At 39.8% G+C, this 17,316-nt stretch overlaps 1 protein-coding gene across 3 annotated transcripts in view; it reads right to left on the reverse strand.

Moving 5' to 3' along the window:
* The window catches only part of ripor2 (RHO family interacting cell polarization regulator 2), an 87,123-nt gene that overhangs the window by 55,403 nt on the left and 14,404 nt on the right, over positions 1-17,316 (reverse strand). The window contains exon 1 of one of the 3 annotated variants that reach the window (XM_022202322.2): positions 4,248-4,550. The exons of the other annotated variants lie outside the window; for them this stretch is intronic. The gene's annotated coding sequence lies outside the window, so the exon portion shown is untranslated. Of the gene's footprint in view, positions 1-4,247; positions 4,551-17,316 lie in introns of those variants that run through there. 3 annotated transcript variants of the gene reach the window in all.

The raw sequence follows: 17,316 nt of genomic DNA on the forward strand, positions 1-17,316 counted from the left end.
CATACCACCCCCCTGCTGATTGTCGGGTACAACATGTTGGGACAGGCTAGCAGGGGCCAGAGCCTCATATCAAGACCAGATAACCTCTGACTCAGAGCTGGCAGGGCGGCAGCTTTATCTGACTCCGGTGTCTTTAACCCTCCTGTTGTCCTCATTTACGGGCACCAAGAAGTATTGTTTCCTTGTCTGAAAAAAAAATCCAAAAATTCAGCAAAAAAAATTTTCCCAAAAGTTCTGAAAATTTGCAAAACCTTCAGGAAGAAAATTCCAATAATTCCTTAAAAGTTTCCCTTGAAAGTTCCTCCAAATTTGGCAAGAAAATTCTTGTATATATTTTTTAAAAAATGAGTAAAAATCTTCCCAAAAACCCTAAAAATATCTAAAGTGACTACATATATATCAGTAAAACGTCTGATATTTTCTTAAGAACATTCACAAAAAAATCGACCAAAATCCAGCAAAGTTCAAAGATTTCCCAAGAATGTTGAAAACGTGGACATCAGAAGTTTCACTGTGAAAATAGATATTTTTCCCACATTTTCAAACTGTAAAATGGGTCAATTTTGACCTGCAGGACGACACGAGGGTTAAACCACCACCTAAATGGGGCTTTGTCACTATCAACTCTGTAAATGATGGATAACATAGTGCACACTTTCTACAACTTGGATTCTAAAATAATCCCAGCACGGTGACAGACGTATCAAAACAACTGTCTTCTATACCAGTGAACACAATGACCCAATTTCCCCACAGGGAGCGTTAAAGTTGCATCAAAGAAGCAGAACAAGATCAACCTCTTGCAAGTTACGGAGTTCTATCGAAGCCGACGCAGACTCGGGGTCGAGTTAAATTTGGAAATCTGAAAACTCAGCAGGAGATTTATCTTCATCATTGAAGTCGTCTAAACTCTCGTAGATGCATTCAGAGCGGTGAAAAGCCTCCGAATGTAATCATTTCTCTCCACGTCCCGGCAGAGCGCTTTAAACTTTCTGCAGCCTCCACTCCTAAAGAAATAACTATCAGCTGTGAAAACTTTATGGAGGCACTCCTCCTGTAAGAATGCAAGGCCTTCGTTTCTCCCCAAAAAAACCACACATATGCTCGCAGATGGAAAGACATATGCAGTGACACACACACACACGTGCACACGCACACACACCCACATAACTCACACACACACAGACATTCAAATCCCCGAGAAGTGCAAGTGGGTGTTCATGGAAAGGAAAAGGTCAAGTGCTCCATGTGTGAGACGTCGATAGACTTTAAAGCGCTAAAATAGTTATCACAGCGGCCCGCACAAAGAACGTTCCGGTCAGATTTCTCTGCTTTTGGTTTGGTATTTACAAAGTACATGCTTCTATTGAATTTGCCATGCCAGACACTACATGATGAAATAATAATTGATAAGTCGATAAAAGGAAAGCTCATAAACCGATCCGGCGTCTCAACAGGGAAACTGTTTGTCTTTATCTTCTACCACAGCATCGATCTAAATATCTCTGACTCATGCACTGGAAGTTTAATAACAACTTCCAAACAAGGCGACAAAGATAAGGCGATGAAAATTTGTAACAGACATTTCCTTCAAACTATGTGTCTGTTCTACTCCAGAGAATGGTTTGAAGACGTGACAAGCCCTGACATGATAAGCCTCAAGGTTTGCTAAAATGTAAATTTGTGCACCTGTCACTGTTGTCACCAGAGTTTTGAGCTGATGATGAAGATCTGATTTGATGTAGGCGGATCATATGCTGCTCTGGAGAAAATTCTATCGATGATAATCCATGTAAATTAGAACTATTTATGCCAATGATGTTTTTTCAAGCAAAAAATTATATATTTTTTTCTGTTACAGATTCTCAGATGTGAAGTTTCACTGCTTTCCTCTTATAGGTGTAATAACTTTATTATATTTAATGAAGCCGTTCAAAATTTTACCTCCACACTAGAAATATTTAACAAGTTGCAGCCTCTTGAAGTAGCTCAAGGGTCACTTTTTACAGCGTTTTTGAGCCCTTGTAACTTCATAAGTACAGGAAAAGGATACATGAAATTTTCAGGAATGAAAAACACATTTGAGCTCTGTTAAAAACTGCAACCAACTCTAATATACATCCACTCCAGGTGTCACAATCTGAAGCCAAAATCTCAGTTTTGCTCATGACAATTTTTTACAAACCCACTTTGAGCCTCAACATCATGGGGTAGATCCTAGTTTCAACAGCAAAAACTGCACCGGTTTACTGTCTATGACATGGAGTATTAAAAGTTAGAATTGCATGTGTGTAAGACTATTTTTAAAAAGTGCATTTTGGGTGAATTTTCAAGGGTCGTATTGCCATGAAAGAAAGATGCACGGTCAGAAGAGGTTATAGCAAATGACAGGTCTTATTTTGATACCAGGCTCATCTTCTGTCCATGATTCCATGTGTCAGAATAAAGTTTCTAACAGAGCTTAAGTGTGTAGTTCATCCATGAAAATTCCATGTCTCTATACCCTGTAATTCTAAAGTTATGAGGGCTCATTAAAAAGTGCAAAATTTCAACCCACTCCTAGGTGCTTCAAGGGTCTGTAAATCAGAAAATATTCAAAATATGAAGGTAGAATTTTGCATGGCTTTATCAGATATTAAAAAAAAGTTAGTGTACAAAGAAATCAGCTGATCCTGAGGCGATCAGGATGGAGGCACTGATTGATTTTTCATGGAATAACCTGATATGAAACTGTGGATTTTGAACTCTGAGACCTCGGAGAAAACTGGCATCCGTCGCAGACAAAATGATTAATAAGAAAAACACTTAGCAGATAATGTAAATCACTGTCTAATCTATCAAAAACAAACATTCCTGTGACATTCACTGTGTTCACATCAACACTGCAGGGTTGTGTTTTGGTAGTTTGGGGGAAAAAACCCAACAAAATGACAGAGCGTCTCAATTTCCTCCAAACCGCACACTCATAATTCCTTTAATGAGCCTTTGGAGAGAAAGAAAAGGAAACGAGCGCGTGTGTGTGCGTGCGCTCACATCTGCATGTGTGACAGAGAAAGTGAAAAGAAAGGCGGCTGAGGGAGCAGATGCAGGGAATGAAAAGCCGGCTGTGGTGAAGTGGAGGGAAGGTGAGGGAGAGTCTGGGAACAGACGCTGCTCTCTGCATCCCTGCAGCCCGACTCGGCTTGGCACAAACACGCCAGCCCCTCGTCTCCAGCCTCCCTTCAAACGGCTTAACCGTGGCCCAAACAGCCTGGCAGCGAAGCAAAGCACTTCCACTTAACCATATCAAAGTCAGCCTGGCGCAGCACTGAAAGAGCATTTAGAGAGGGAAAAAAAACGCCTTTCCCCTCAGAAACAGCATGAGCAGTCAAGAAGGAAAAAAGCCTCGCTGTAAACACTTTCCTGTTGTGTTGTTTTTATTTTTCATGCATGTTGGAGGCAGCTGAGAATTGAAGACTTGTGTGTGAATGCCTGACAAATCTTTGATCAACTGCAGCAGAAAAGAAAAGGTCAGCTCTCGCTGGCAGGCCATTAAAAATGATTTATTTATTTTTTCAAATATCAAGGAAATCACACTCCTCTCTGGGTGCTGAAAAAGGTTGAGGAGAAAAGAGATTTGTAGACCATCTGGCAGGTAGAAAAAATGCTAACAACTGGAAATATCTGACAGTCAGGGCTGCTCTCTTCACACACAATGCTGCTGCTGCTGTGTTTATCTGCTCTGGCTCAGCTGGCACATCCACTGTGGGTGGTTCAGTGTACAATAGATGCCCTTTGACCCTCAACAAACCTGGAAAGGCTTTTTTTAACACCTCTTTCCTCATTCTCAAGTCTCACCTGCACTTCAAATACACACAGAATCTCAGTAAAAGAAGCTTAATAGGGAAAAATCTCTCTCAATTTCAACTTCTGTGTCACCAGGGAACAGAAAATGCCAGACATTACTCACAGCTCATCATTTGTCAGAAGGAGGACACAAGTAGGCGGTTGAAAACACTCATTTCTCTCAATGTTTTGGTTGCTGCAAGAGGGAAATTACATAAAAGATGAGCTTTTAACTGGTTCATGTGCGTTTTTCTCCTCCACTGAGCAACATCCTTGGTGAAATCAGTTCACGCACGGCTGTGATCCACTAACCCAGTGCCCCGGAGAGCGATCCTTCCCCCCCAAGACAGGAGAGAGGAGTTTCCCTGAGATCTCCACACACCTCTAATCCCACATTTAAGCCTCTGATTGCTTCAACTCACCTCTGCAAAACTTCCCAAAGAGCGGCTCCTCAGCGGCGTCTGTGCCCGTCTACCTGCGCCCCTCCATCCATGCGTAAAACGAAGAAAATAAAAGGAAAAGTGCGCTTTGTGTCGCGTCGTTGCGCACAGATTTCGCGATAAAAAAATAAATCTGCTTAAATCTCAGCTCGATGTTGGAGATTATTGAACCGGCCGCCAGGGTGAGGCGAAGGATGATTCGACGTTTTGTTCCGTGATAAACAGCCGCTGCAGTGCCGTCCAGAGCAAACACTGAACCCACTCACACGTTCCCGTTTGTGTTCGCTGCGCTCCTCCTGAACAGCGGCGGCCAATCACAGGCGGAGGATGTCACGGGGAGGGCGGGGTCGGGCTGTTTTGTACCCCAATCGTGGATGCATTAATAAGAAGGAGAAGAAGAAGAAGAATGACACCCCCCCCCCCCAGGCCTGTGGTGAGGGTGCGGGTGCATGTTGGGGTACGTGTGCGCGCCCTGAGAGCGTTAATCAAGAGTGTGTCCTGTCTGCTGCTCTTTGTGCACGTCTGTCTGCAATAATAAATCACAGTAGATTAGCTTTATTGGGGTTTTTACTGTGTAATAAGTGAAATTACTGCCGTTGATGCTGCTATGGAATCACAGGAGTGCCATAATAAAAGATAAATCTGTTGGAAAAATAAGGAAGTAAATGTGCAAATATAAAGAGGAATAAAAAAATAAATAAAAACACAAATCTGTCAAAAACAATAAGGAAATAAATGTGTAACTACAAAGAGGAATAAATAGAAGAATAAATAAAAAATAAATCTGTTTAAAAAATAAGGAAGTAAATGTGTAACTACAAAGAGGAATAAATAAAAGAATAATAAAAACAAATCAGTTTAAAAAATAAGGAAATAAATATGTAAATATAAAGAGCAAAAAATAAATAAAAATATTTTTTTAAGGAAATAAATGTGTAAATATGAAGAGAAATATAAAGATCAATTTTGTCTTTGCTTTTCCATTTTAGCATTGCTTTTCCATTTTGCCTTTACTTCATTTATTTATCTATTTACACATTTATTTCCTTATTTTTAAACAGATGTTTTAATTTTACTCTTTCATTTATTCCTCTTTATATTTACACATTTATTTCCTTATTTTTAACAGATGATTTTATTTTACTCTTTCATTTATTTCCTTATTTTTAACAGATTTACTTATTTTTTATTTATTCCTCTTTATATTTCCACATTTATTTCCTTTTTTTAAAACAGATTTTTCTGTTATTATGGCACTCCTGTGATTCCACAGAATTCATGTGCATGTACTTCTACAAGGACATGCATTAAAATGAGAAAAAACAAACATTTTAAACCCTATTATCCGAATCTCTCATATCTGTCCACCGTAAATTTAAAAAAAATGTAGCTGTTTTTATTATTATTGTTGACCAGGATAGAACCCATTCACTAAGTTCAATGTATGAATTTTTTTGGTAATTTAATTATTTGATTAAATGTGGTGGCACTTTATCAGTTAGTTTGTACCAAACTAAACTGAACAAAAATAGAAAAGCAGCATGTGATATTTCAATTTCAACTTTACTGTAACCGATGGCCTTTCACACTTGCACATCATAAACTGTGTACGGTCACGAATAGCTGTCATAGCCACAATATGAGCTGCCTACCTGAAAATATAAATCAACAGTTTGTGAAAGTGGTGGTATGATCGTCCATCGATTACACGGCATAATGACAGGGCATTTCTCCCAGTTACCCCTCCAATCCGTTTGCCTCAGGTGGATTTAACTGCAGCTACCTTTCCCTGGAAATAAAAAGTCAGCGGACAAATTGAATTACACGGAGGGGAATTACGATAAAGACAAACACCTCCGCCTTCAGAAGCTACAAACAGCATGAAACACGGGTGCTGTTATTTGAGGCTGAGAGAAAATACATTTCTGTGGCGCGACTTATGAAGAGTGACTCGTCCTGAAGTGCTCCTGCCAGCATAAATGCCCTCCATAAGCGGATATGTTGTTCCGCTGAGTCCATACAAATCCAATTCAGCTCGCCCTTCCAAGAAGCAAAGGGAGCAGAAAATGGCTTGTCCCTTTTAATCCATCAGTCTGGCATTAGTAGAGGAAGGGGTTTTATTTCACTCGTTGATGTGGTTAATGGTAAAGGTAGCTTTCAGAGGGGGTTTCATGCAGTCGCTAATTTGGCGAGAAAATGAACTCGTGGCTTCAGTTTGGTGAAATTATCTTCCAAGATGATGTGCCAATGTGAGGACACTCAGACTGCACCTACAAAAAAGAAACGACTGTTCATGTGGATCGAGAAAAGCTGGCAAAGAACTTAAAAGATTAAGTTGTTGTTGCTTAAAATTAGCTGTGGTCAGATGTAACTGGCAGGAGGATGCAAAGAGTCAAGAAGAAGCTTAAAAAGAAGTGAAGATGGAACTGTTTCAGACACCTTCTCCTCATACATCTTTACAAAGTCAGAACAGGAGCTTGGAAGTGGGAAGGTGGCGTCTGAGCTCCATTCAGCGCTACTCTTTAATTCTGCAAACTCTCTTTTTTGTGAGCAATCGACTGTGACACTCGTGCAACTTAATCTTCATCAATGAATTTTCAAAGTGAACTCACTGTACTGAATCACCACCATCCTGAACCAAATCAGCAGCTTTGGTGACTAAGAGCCTCTTTCTCATTTCAGCTGTGATTCACACAAGTTAACTACTTCCTACAGTTATATTATTAAAGCCACATAAATCATCTTAATCTGACAGAACCTAACTCAGTCATCAATCACAGCCTGCAGAGCTGATAGCTTTAAGTACTATAAAGGTCTAATAGGCAAGTTTTGTGATAAAAATGTAACAGAGCTCTGGGGAAAAAGGTGAACAAAGATACAGTCAGTGATCTGCAAAATGAACAGAACAAAGTGAGTCCAATCAGCAAAGTGATTCATGATTTCCTCCTCAATATGACTCTATCCCGAAGAAGAGAGTCTTAAAGATCATTGACCCTCAAGCTTCCACTCCGACCTTAAGTGTGGCAGCTTGGTACAATTACAAAATCTTTAGCCCTCCAAGATAATCGGACAACACGTGGCAGAGAATAGCTCTTGTCCATTCGGTTACATAAAGATGACTGAGGATGCTCCAGCTGCCAAGTCGGAGAGAGGGAAGTGATGACAGGGAAAGTTTTAACCCTCCTGTTGTCTTGCGGGTCAAAATTGACCCTGTTTAAAGTTTGAAAATGTGGAAAAAAATATATATTTTCACAGTGAAACTTCTAATGTCCCCATTTTCAATATTTTTGGGAAATCTTTGAAAATTTTTTGGTGGAAAAAAAGAAATGTTAAAAATGTTTCTTAAGAACATTCACAAAAATCAACCAAAATCCAGAAAATTTCACTGGATTTTGGTTGATTTTTTGTGAATGTTCTTAAGCGAATATTAGAGGTTTTACTGATATATATATATATATATATATATATATATATTTAATCACTTTAGATATTTTTAGGATTTTTTGGGAAGATTTTTACTCATTTTTAAAAAATATTTACTAGGAATTTTCTTGACAAATTTGGGGAATTTTTTTAAATAAAATTTTTAAGGGAAACTTTTAAGGAATTACTGGAATTTTCTTCCTGAAGGTTTTGGAAATTTGGGGAATTTTTCTCCTGAATTTTGGGATTTTTTCTAGACAAGGAAACAATATTTTTTCGTGCACGTAAATGAGGACAACAGGAGGGTTAAAAGAAAGGACTGGAGCTCTGCACATTCTGCAGCAAATACACATTCCCATCTGAGGCTGATAACTAAATTCAGCTGCACACTTCAGACAAAATGACCCCAAACCAGCCGTTTCTTCTCCCACTTTCTTACTCTATCTGTAGCTGTGATTGTTCCACTTCCTGTTCAGTTGTTCAACATTCTGTGGGGAGTCAACAGTAATGCCAGTCCTAACGTATTATTCCACTTGCATCCTACCCAGATAGCAAACTATGGGTGAATCAATGTTGAATCTATGTTGAGACCTAACGTCGAAATTATACAGAAAGCGCAAGGTTGATAAAATGTTGAGTCATCGTTTGCTTACATAGATTACATGTTTGCAAACATAGATTCAACATTAATTAAACATTGACCTGTCAAACATTTTAATTAAACCAAAATGCAATGTAGATTCAATGGTATCTTTTAAACAAAAACTTCAATGTTGACAAAATGTTGTTGAATCAACGTTGATCCAACCATCAGTCTTCAACCGTAACCACAATTCAACCTTCTTAACCCTAATTCAACATTGATTTAAGGTTGATGCTAGAGGTACGGACCCGTTAAGGTCACTGAAGAGCTGGCGCCGGTTAACTACTATTTGCTGCACATTACAGGCAGTTTATATGAATGACTCTGATGGCGAACATTGTATAATTTAACCAAAAATACACCGTCTCCTCTCACACTTTAGACATTGCAGTTTTTACGCTTTTAGACGCCGTGTATAAATTGTTTGAAGTCCAGTTCCTATTAAGTAGTTTACCGCGTTCAGTGGTGGAAGCGGCTGACGAACTCCATTGCAAATGTTCCCATTTAATTTCGGACGCTAATTTACAAGATAAAGTTAAGGATGTCGAATATGAAACAAACACTCGTGAATGGTGAGGAGCAGCTCTTTAATTCGGCATGAATTAAAAAAACCCACAAACTCGATTTACTATGATATTGTGAGATTTGTTTGTGGTGATGTAACTTAGCCATTCAACAGAGTCCGCTAACATTAAAGTGACTGACGTGCAGTGTCTGTGTTGCCAGACGTAGAAAATACGTCAGGGTTTTGTTTAGGTTGTTAATATGTAATAGTCTGTCGCTACTTTTGAAGGTAAAAAAATACTTGTAGTTTGCTTGCTGTTAGTTCTGCCATTTGTTTTGTTTGCTGTTTGTGCTTTATTAGAACAGGGTCACGTGAATAAAAAGTTTTGCTATTTTTAATAGTAGTGCTGATTTCAACCCCCAGATCGCTGTCCGTGAAAAAGTCAGATAATGATATTTATAAGACATTATGCATGATAGAAAAGAGAACTGACTGACATGACAGGCTCGGCACGCAGATTCACCTCGAATCACGGAAGCGCCTTCATCACTCGGATTACCAAGCCGGCTCATTAATATTTATGTACGTCGGATTACCAGCCAATCACAAAGCCCGTTCATCAGCCAGCTCATTAATATTCATGTACGTCTCATTAATATTTATGGTAAGGGAAAGTGCCGTATCCGTAGGCCACAGGCTACAGGTACGGGTCCGTATCTGTAGACACTCATTTAACATCTTTTGCTATCTGGGTAAAGTGTGATTTATGGTTGAAAAGCAAACGTTGACTCAACATTTTATCAACCTTGCGCTTTCTGCATAATTTCGACGTTAGGTCTCAACATAGATTCAACATTGATTCACCCATAGTTTGCTATCTGGGTACTCTCTAACTGTACATTTTGCTGTGAAATCCTGAGTCCAGCACATCCAGTGAGCTCTGCAGGGTTTCCATAAGCCCCTCAGCAAACACTCACACATGCTAGCACACACACACACCTCTCCCCTCGTCCTCGACTCTCAGCTGTTGGACGGCTCAGCTTGTAATTATGGCTGTCATCAGCAGCTCCTGGCTAGCAGCTATATTTACTGGAGAATCAGCACGCACATATACACCACAGGGAGAAGTGAAGAACCATAGAAAAAAACACACACACATACACACGCAAATATACAGTAAGACTGACTATTTATAGAAACTGTCAATCTGTACCAAGCAACAGGTAATTTAGCGCTGGCATATCTACGTCTTTCTCTCTAATCTTCTCAGGAATGTTCTCAGGAAGCATACAGCTCACATGAAGAGTCGAGGGAAAAGTAAACTATACACTTTCGTTTTACTTTGTACCCCTTGTCAAGTTCATTCTCTTGTACAGTAACAACAGCATGTCCTGGAAATGATATATTCTTATTGGCGGAGTACTTTTATACTGTATGTGACCTTTAATGAAGGACACACATCATTGAACAATGCCCTTTTCTATTATACAACACAGCTGACATTTTCTCTGAGAAAACATGCAACAATTTCGGGAATTATTTCTTGCTTTCCTCTCTGACAGGTTCAAGCTTTGGTCACGTCTGAGAATTCATACCCTGAGTAATGCTGCACTTAAAACATGCTTGTTGAAGTTAAATATGCATATTACATAAGCACATTTCGCATCAGTGTCACCCCCATTCATATACAGAAAGCATGAATGGATCAACTCTCACTGACCTGCACTTCGTTTCCTTCCATGCCAGCTACTCCGGCTGTAAGTCAACGCCTTCGATCTGTAATGCGGCATTGCATCGCCTTCTGCATTTATTTCACTTGTTTTCTGAATCCTTGTCTCTTGCCATTTTCTTTGCTTCTGCTTAACGGCATCCGACCGCTAAAACCAGGATGAGTCAGAAAGGCCACATGACTGGAGGGCAGGAAGGTCAAGGCGAAGGGATGTACAGGCACAGCTGATGGCGTGTGTGTGTGTGTGTGTGTGTGAGTGTGTGTGTGTGTGTGTGTGTGCTGAGGTGCTGGCTATTCTTGTGGGGACCAAATGTCCCCACAACTGTAGGAAAACCAAAAACAATGTCACTTGCGGGGACCTCATTTTGGTCCCCTACAGCCCCCGGAGGAGGTGCCTCAAAAACAGGGCTCAGGGACTAAAAGGTTAAACAGTGTTTTCTTGGCCATGTTGTTGTTACTGAAAAAAGTGAAAGTGCAAAAACGTTTCTTTAGGGTTAGCCATTGTTTTGGTCTGGGTTAAGGTTAGGTGGAGGGTAAGGGTTAGGGGTTAGATATGAATGGGAGTCAATGGTAAGTCCCCACAAGGATAGGAATACACAGTATGTGTGTGTGTGTGTGTGTGTGTGTGTGTGTGTGTGTGTGTGTGTGTGTGTGTGTGTGTGTGTGTGTGTGTGTGTGTGTGTCTAAGGGAGGAAAACGCTGAGTGTTTAGTGCTGAAAGGTTACCCATCCTGTTTACTCATTGTTGGACTTCCCCAGTTTTAAATTTATTTACATTTAAATACATATAAATGTAAAAAAAATTGTGTCTTTTTGCTTTCCAGTTGATGCTAAAAAAGGTGGAGATTGTTAATTTATCTATTACACATAGAACAGATATACAGGGTGTCCCAAAAAAAATGTGACATCATTGCACAGGTCAATAATTTTGGCAATTCTTGTTGAAATAACCTCAAATTTTCACAGAATGCACAAAACTCATCAAGAATTTATATTTAATGTTTAATTTTTGTTCTGTTTTCAGGTTGAGCCATGCCGTTCACTCCCAAAGAGAAGTCATTTTGTGTCTTGGAATATGCTGACACACAGTCACCCAACACTGTGCAGCATGCCTTCAATGCAACATTTGGAAAAACTTCACCAACTGGCAAACAAATTTGGACTTGGTACCAAAAATTTAAAGAGGAAAGCTGCTTATGCAGGGCTAAAGGATCTGGTAGACCATCAACATCATGCTTGCTTGCAAAAGGTTCTGAGGTACATACTGAATATTCACAAATATTGGGGGAATGATTACGCTATCTCGCCTGCAGTCTGAATGAAAGTGGTATGTTGCGAATTCGTAACAACAGGCTTCAAGGGGTTAAGTGCTGAATTTAAATCCAAGACACATTCTAACATTTTGAACTCTAAAGAAACACACATTAATACCATACTTGCATGCAGGTGTGTTTACTGTATTGCTTCCTAAACTGCACAGTGATATGATAATGGTATTTTTGTTGTTTGTTGTTTACAAGAAAAATTTAATTCTACCAAAATGACCCCATACTCAGAAACTTTCTCATTTACATTTTCTCCTGAGCAGCTGCTCAACAAGAAGCAACCGCTGATCTCCAAACTTGCAGCAGGTTCTCCCTCTGTTCAGAGTCACGGGTGGTCTGCTACGCTTCATGCTTTAAACAGGGTTACCTCATTGTGAGAGAGGTTCCAAGCCACTAAGTGTAAACCTCGCACGCCCAGTGTTGCCCACAGCACTGACTGTCATGGTAACCACATGGGAACCATAAAGGAAAGGCTAGTTCTACAGTGACACTGCCATCTGAGAGCACAGCCACATGTAAACATCTGTGACCAACAAACCGAGACGAGTTTACACTTAAGGCTCAAACACGTCTGCTTCTCTGCAAAAACTCTAAATCTTACCATGTCTATTTGTCTTACCTTTAGTCAAAATGTCTCATCCCACTCAATTTAAGATAAATTCACTTAACAAGTGACATTTTAGCAAGATGGAAGGACTTCTTTTAAGACAACGCATCTTAAATATCTTAATAAGTCAAACAATCTTGAAATTATCTTGTTTTGAGTTGTATTTTACAAGAAAACTCAAAATAAATTAAGAACGTTCACAAAAAAATCAACCAAAAGTCAACAAAATTTGCTGGGTTTTGGTTGATTTTTATGTGAATGTTCTTAAAGAAAATATCAGAAGTTTTACTGATATATAAGTAATCACTTTTGATATTTTTAGGAATTTTTTTGGAAGATTTTTATTCATTTTTTGAAAATATGACAAGAATTTTCTTGCCAAAATTGGGGGATTTTTTAAAATAAAACTTTTAAGGGAAACTTTTAAGGAATTATTGGAATTTTATTCCTGAACATTTTGCAAATTTTCAGAAATTTGGGGGATTTTTTTTTTTGCTGATTTTTGGGGATTTTTTGGCGCCCGTAAATGAGGACGACAGGAGGGTTAAAACATCTCAAATTAGGAGGATACATGAAAGCAAAAATCTATTCATGAGTTAAAAACAGCTATTTTTTTTAGTATATCTGGGTTATTTTAAGACACCTAAGCATGACAGTCCTGGCACTACAAAGTTGAAAAAACAAAAACAAAAAAGGGGGGGGTGGGGGGTGGTTGGCACTTCTTCTGCAACTTGATGGCAACACCTTTGACCAATCGCACTTTAAGCACTTACTAAAGGTTTTTCCTTATGTCTGAATTTTTGCTTGTGTTGTACGTTGCTTTTGACAAAAGCGTCTGCTAAATGAAATTGTAGAATTGTAGAATTGTAAAATAGAGCTTAAAATAAATTTTCCCAGCTACTTTTAAGATCTCAGTATTCTAAATATCATATCTTATTTCAAGAAATCTTACCAAGCCATTTTCACTTGATCTCTTGTCAGATTTTTTTCCCCCCCTTATTTCAAGGTAAAAGTTCCTTGAAATAAGTTTTTTTCTTGTTTTGAGAGGGGCATTTTTCCCACTGTGTGAAAGGAGGAAACATTTCTATTCTTGCATCATCTGGCTTACTGAATGTTGCAGCATTAAAATTTACCTAAATATGGTTTTCCTTCGCTTTTTTGAGCCCTTTATTCTCCCGCTCCTCTTGCTGCAGAAAAAGCTGCAGAAAATAATAATAGTTGGAGCCTTTTGGCTAAAGTAGGTCAGTGGAGCCAACTGTCAGAAGCAGGAAGAGGGAGATGCAGAGCGGTAATATGCCGGCTACAGTGGGTCCCCTCAGGTCAGCGCTTTTCCCAACGCAGAGGCAATGACGCACAAGCTGCAGGACTGCCGTGTTAGTGAGTGTGCTGTGTGGACAGAGACGACATCTGTATGCAGACAGTGGAGATGTGCATGTGTGAGTGTGTGTGGATTGCCAGAGTGTGAATGCTTGTGTGTTTGGGACTGAGCAGGAGCGGGTCAGTGCATGTGTAAGTGTGTTTAATAATGGGGCAAGTAGATCAGGTTGGTTTAAATCATCCTCATACTCACGCCGCCTCTCCTGTCTCACATGCTCTGATATCAGATCTGCATTTCCAGCGACTCGCATTATCACCAACAGCACAACAAACCCCTGACAAACCAGTTTCTGATTGGCAGCGAGGGGAATGTGTAGCTACTGTATCTGAGCTCAAGTTGACAGACAGCGATAAACATCGACCGAATTATTGCCTGAGCTGACCACCACGCTGCCGGACTGACCCCACTGTTTCTTTGCTGCAGGGAGAGCGCTTTGTAAGCTTCGCTATACAGTAATCGTGGCACCCATTTGAATTGCAGTTGATGCAGTGTACCAGCAAAGTGAGTCATGTTTGCCAGGGAAATACCTCATAATGAGACAGTATTATATGCTAAATCCCAGTGCAAGAGGACCTATTTGATCCTGAAGTTATTATGAAGAAGGGCAGAGAACAAAGAAAAGGAGAAGTTTCCTTTGAACTCAATGAGAAAAATTGTTTTGTGGCCTGTAACCTAATAAGCAGTTTTCCACGCAAGGACTGTAATACCAGGAATCATTACTTCATTTCCCCAGAAAAACAAAGTTCTACTTCAAACCTGTTGTAAGTCACAGATGTATCGATAACAGTGTAAATATTTTCCAGTATGCAACAATGTAAAAACTGTCTTTTACAGAAGAAACTCAGATGCTTTGGATAAGTTAAAAACAATGTCCTCATTGAGGTTTTTGCCACTAATGTTCTTTGCACTGTGCAGCACATGTAGCAGAGTAAATGGTGGTGCGGAGTCAGGCTTACTCTTCATAGTAAATTGCTAACTAGTTTGTTGAATACATTGCTAAAAAGTTACTAAACATTGATCCCATCATTTTTCTTTTCAACATAACTAACAAATGTATGGATATCAGAATCCCCAAAAATCCAAAATCATTCAGGTTCTAATTAAGACATTTGTCGATATTGTTGACTAGAGATAAGAAACGGTGTTTGCACAAGATATTCACGAATGAATCTGTTTGAAACGTTCTTTCTAAGTTCTTAAAAACTAGAGTTTTGCTGAATGACTCACTCACTATTCTCAGTACTCAAGGACTCAACAGGTGACTCAGCAGTGAGCAATCAACTGATATCTCTGGCATGTACTATTCATCATCATTTTCCGTCATCACTGACAGCTACAGAGCGGCACAACTGGGATTTTTGCATCTGCAAAATTCAGTAAATTGTGGAATTTGAACTGCTTATTTACTTACTATTACTAATTCACTGAAATACAGTAGCAAAAATGTAGTGCTCTGTCGTCCTCGAGGATATACGATTGTTAACGGTTTTCTCACAAAATAGCTGTATTGAAGAATTAGCAAGAAACAGTTTTTTTTTATCCTGTAACTTCGGATTTGCTCTTTAAACTTTGGTGGAAAATGTCCTAAATTAAATGACATGCATGAACACCAAAATGCATCATTCTACAGATCCCCCCCCCCAAAATAGCAAGAAATGCAAGTTAGCTTTTCAGCGTGTTGAATATAAAACTTTCTTTGGTTGTTGATTAAACCCCTAAAAACTCATCTCTGTGTCTGTGTATAATTGACATATTGAAAGATATTTCTTCCCCATGAAAAGAAACCCTTCATACATTAAAACGGCTAAATGTAACTCTGCTTCCTAAGAATGTGCAGATCTATGGAGTGTGTCTCTTCCACTCCTTCACCACTTGCTGCAGTTTGAGCACACCAGTTAGCCTAAACTCTGCTCAAACTGTGTTAAACTACTGTGGGCGACGCATTGGCAAATTGTGATATTGAAGTAATTCAGCCATACATGTTCAATACAAAAACTACGGAAGAATAAACATTCAGAAAGCCCAGTCCTGCAGGATTGGTTCCTTTGCTTTGTCACATCTGAAACCCTAAAAGTTTAAACCTGAGTTTTTGAGTCTTTGCCTGACAGCTTCTCATACATCTGTGAGGACCCTGGGGGTGATCACAACATAAACAATGAGCTGCTACATGGTGGCTTGTTCAGAAAAATCTCCATCTTCCTCCTCTTGCTTTCCAGTCAGTGGAGCGGGACTCCTTCCACTATGATCCAGTGCTTTGGCAGGCACCATGTTGGCTCAGAGGAGGATACAGTTTCCTTTGCCACACAAGGCAAGTACAGACAAGAGCCTGGGAGAGAAATGGATTTGTGAAATCCGACCTGGCTTCTAGTCTTGCTGGCTTCTCCTCCAGCTCTGTGTATCATGCTAATGCGTTGTGTAAGCGTCTCTGTGGTGGGGGAGCATCCCTTGTTTCACCCTCTGAGCAGGGACCTGAAAACTCGTACAGTAAAAGTGAAACAGATCTCCTCTGAGCTTGCGTTATAATGGGATGTTTTCAGCCGATGCTATTGCAAAACACAAAATTCCTCAAATTTTTCACATAACTGTTGAAAAAGTAAAGTCCTTGCAACATAACGTTGTAAAGTGTGTAGCATAAAGTTGATAAAAGTGGCTCTGTTGCAGCCTTACTGTTTACCAAAGGAATGCTGCCCGTCTGCTGCTGCCACTTGTTCCACTGTGGAAATGAGTCCTAAATTTTTCTGTTGGTGACATGCCTCCTTCAAGAAGACGCCTGCATGCTGTGTCACGCCCCAAACCTACTCTTGATTGATTTGCTCATTCCGTAAATCTCAGATGTTGGTTTGCATTAAAGGAAAGCCCTCTGGCAAAGTGTGGAGCAAAGTCTTAAAGACACATCAAAGGTGTGACCTCGTTCAGGTGTTGCATCGCCTCACACACTTCCAACCAGCCTGCCGCCTTAGGGTTTCTTTAATTGCACTTCCCAACCTCATCTTGGCCAAAATCTGCAAAGGAATGATGCCTGAATGGGGAAAACTACCGGAAAATCAGAGCAATAGACGCCCCATTGTGCTCCAGGGAGTTTTCAGAAATTGCACAAAGGAAAACAAACAAACAAACAATAGCCACTGAGCCCAGCAATTAGTGGTTTTGTCATGTAATTGGCAGCCAGGGGAGGAGTGGAAATGCATCCTATTGCACAAGAAAGAGGAACAATACAAAACATTCCTGATTTTTCCAAAAGCAGCACAACAAACTGGAGTAGATGACAGCGATGTAGTTCAGTGGGACAGAAGGAAATTGCAAAACCCTCTCAAGAGTGACATTCCCGAGGAAAAGTTATTTCCCTTTTGGGTTCTGTGAACTTTAGCTTCAAGAGGCGATCAAGAGGCTACAAGGCCGAGCGCTGTTCTGACCCCTGGTTGAGACTGAAAGCGCCTCTTCA

This window comes from Acanthochromis polyacanthus, chromosome 11 (genome assembly GCF_021347895.1).
Source record: "Acanthochromis polyacanthus isolate Apoly-LR-REF ecotype Palm Island chromosome 11, KAUST_Apoly_ChrSc, whole genome shotgun sequence".
NCBI classification, from domain to species: Eukaryota; Metazoa; Chordata; class Actinopteri; family Pomacentridae; genus Acanthochromis; species Acanthochromis polyacanthus.